The sequence below is a fragment of the Giraffa tippelskirchi genome, chromosome X (assembly GCF_054371585.1).
Source record: "Giraffa tippelskirchi isolate mGirTip1 chromosome X, T2T-mGirTip1v1.2.pri, whole genome shotgun sequence".
In the NCBI taxonomy this organism is placed as follows: Eukaryota; Metazoa; Chordata; class Mammalia; order Artiodactyla; family Giraffidae; genus Giraffa; species Giraffa tippelskirchi.
Window position 1 is genome coordinate 27,034,144 of NC_137289.1, and position 3,350 is coordinate 27,037,493.

At 34.7% G+C, this 3,350-nt stretch overlaps 1 non-coding gene across 1 annotated transcript; it reads left to right on the plus strand.

Annotated features, from left to right (window-relative positions):
- The first annotated feature begins 470 nt into the window (after nt 1-470).
- Nucleotides 471-543, plus strand: TRNAE-UUC (transfer RNA glutamic acid (anticodon UUC)). Its single transcript has one exon. It is a non-coding gene; the product is annotated as a tRNA-Glu (tRNA).
- Nucleotides 544-3,350: the final 2,807 nt, after the last annotated feature.

Below are 3,350 nucleotides of genomic sequence, written 5' to 3' on the forward strand. Positions count from 1 at the left end.
GAGGTCCAATCAGTCCATCCTAAAGGAAATCAGTCCTGGATATTCATTGGAAGGACTGATGCTGAAGCTGAAACTCCAATACTTTGGCTACTTGATGGGAAGAATTGACTCATTTGAAAAGACCCTGATGCTGGGAAAGATTGAAGGCAGGAAGAGAAAGGGATGACGGAGGATGAGATGGTTGGATGACATCACTGTCTCGATGGACACGAGTTTGGGTAAACTCCAGGAGTTGGTGATGGACAGGGAGGCCTGGTGTGCTGTAGTCCATAGGGTTCCAAAGAGTCAGACACAACTGAGAGACTGAAGTGAACTGAACTGAACTGAAGTAAGAAATAATGCCAAGCCTATCATTTTTTCACAGAAAGTAAGGGATACGAGAACAGTTTTCAACTCATTCTAGGAGCTCAGTGTTACCTTTATACCAAAGCCAGACAACAACATTAAAAGAAAAGTAAACTACAGGGACTTCTGTGGTGGTCCAGTGTTTAGGACTCAGCACTTTCACTGCTGTGGCCCCAGGTTCAATCCCTGGTCAGGGATCTAAGGCAACACAAGCTCCACGGCGCAGCCAAAAAAGGAGGAAAAAAAAGAAAACTATAGACCAATATTCTTCTTGAGCACAGACTTAAAAATCATTAACAAAATATTAGCAAATCAGATACAGAAAATAATATTAAATAGACAATACATCCTCAAACTGAGATGAAAGTTTCATTAATATTTGAATATTAAATGATGTACTTTTCCATATTAATAAATAATAATGAAAATCCAGAAAGTTGTTTCTATTTAACAAAAGATGTGCAGATTCAAGATCATTGGTACACTGAAAACTAAGATATTGCTAGGATAATGAGAGAAAACCTATACAAATGTGGAGATACACCGTGCTCATGGATTGGAAACTCAAAGTTATGATGTCAATTCTCCCTAAATTCATATGCAGATTCAATGCAATTCTAATCAATATTCCAGCTGTCTTCTTCATAGAGATTTACATGTTGATTCTAAATGTATATGGAAATGCAAATTATTCTGAAAACAAAGGGAGAAGTTGGAGGAATTATGCTACCTGCTTCATATTATTTTCCTACAAAAATTGAAAGAGTGAGATATTGAAACCTAGACATATAGATTGAACAGAATAAATTGACCAGAAATAGACCTTCATATTTATGCTCCAGTTGATTTTCAACAAAGATGCCAAGGTAATTCAATGGAAAAAACATAAGCTTTTCAAAAACTCTTGTTAGAACAACTAGTTGTCCATGTGAGAAAAAAAAATGATCTTTGATCATGATGACTTCATATATCCAAAAAGGAATTTGAAATGGATGATAAACCTAGATGTATAAGTAAATTTATAAAACACTTAGAATAAACAAGAATGTTTTTGTGAGCCTAAGCCAGGCAGAGTTTTACTAATCAGGGCACAAATGTCACAAACTATGAAAAGAAAATAGAAAATTGAATTTGAACAAAATTCAAAATGTCTGATTTTAGAAAGACATAATTTGGAAAAAAAAAACAAGTCAAAACTTTGGAAAATATGCAAAATGTGCATATCAGATAAAGGATTTGTATCAGGAGTATAAAAATAATTTTTACAATATAATAATAAATAGATAAAAGACAGCTCCCATTAAAAACAAGCAAATGATTTGAGCAGATGCTGCACAAAAAAGATAAACATCTCACAGATATGCAAATTTTTAAATGTTCAGTATCAGTCATCAGAGCAATGCAAATTAAAATTGCAATATATTATCATTATATGCTAACTAAAATTTATAAAATTAAAAGACTGCAAAATCAAGCATTCATGACTATGTGGAAAACTTTCTGTTCTCATACTCCTGATGGGAGTGTAAACTGATACTTCCATTTTGGTAGTATTTTGTGCACACCCTTCCACTTTCTATATGACCCACCAATTCTGTTATTAGCTATTAGCCCCAAGGAAATAAAAGCAAAGTAAAGACTTGCACATTAATGTTAATAGCAGCTTTATATATAATAACCCCAAATCTGGAAATAACCCAAATATTCAACAACAGGTAAATGGATACAACCAATTGTGGTATTTGCATAAATGGAATATTACTCATAACCAACAAAGGGATGTGCTACTGAAACACACAAAAATATGGATGAATTAATAGCTTTCCTGGTGGCTCAGACAGCAAAGAATCTGCCTGCAATGCAGGAGACCTGGATTTAATCCCTAGGTCAGGAAGATCCCCTGGAGAAGGGAATGGCTACCCACTCCAATACTCTTGCCTGGAGAATTCCATAGATAGAGGAACCTGGAGGACTACAATCCATGGGGCCGCAAAGAGTCGGACACAACAGAGTGACTAACACTTTCACTTTAAGTACATTCACAACTGTTTTTTAAATTAAAAATTTTTTACTGAAGTATGTAGTTGATTTATAATGTTGTGTCCTCACATGGACTTGCCTCAGAGCATGTATGCAGACACAGAGAGACAACTCTCTGGAATCTTTTCTTATGAGGACATTAATCCTATCGGTTAAGGCCGCACCCTTATTACCTTATATAAACTAAATTACTTAGAGGCCCTATTTCCAGATATAGTCACAATGGAGGTTAGGGATTCAATATATGAATTTTAAGGGAACACAAACATTCAGTCCCTAACAAGCATAATGCTTTATGTGTGTGTGTGTGCTTAGTTGCTCAGTTGTGCCTGACTCTTTGCGACCCCATGGACTGTAGCCCACCAGGTTCCTCTGTCTATAAATTGTCAAAACACATAGAAATGAACTCTTAAAATGGGTACATCTTGCTGTGTTAAATAATGCTTCAAAAAATGTTTGTTTGGAAATAATATAATTCAAGCAGAAGTTGCAAATAAACAGATTATATAGATCAAGGAATAAAATAATCACATCATTATTTCAAAGTTTCATATCACATATAGGATATGAATAGATTATATCTCTTTGGGGAGAGAAAAATACCATTAAAGTATTCATAGGAATTTAATCAACAGTTTTAGGAGCTTAAAAAATATCCCATGATGAGCAATTAAGAGAAACTGAATTGTTCTGCCTGGAACGGGAAAAACATGATGGTGAGATAAGGCAAAGACAGATATCTTCAAGTATTTGATAACTGCTATGAGGAAAGTTAAGTGACTCAGAGTCTGTTTAAGTGTAGAAGGTAGATGTGGATGGGTAGATGAAAGTTACAATGGAAATTTTAAAGCTTAACTTGACAAAGTACCTTTGAATAATTAGTGTTGTCCAACAATACACTCAACTTTAGAAATAAGTGATTTGATCAGGGGAAAGCAATACCAGTCACTGTCATTTTCCATAAT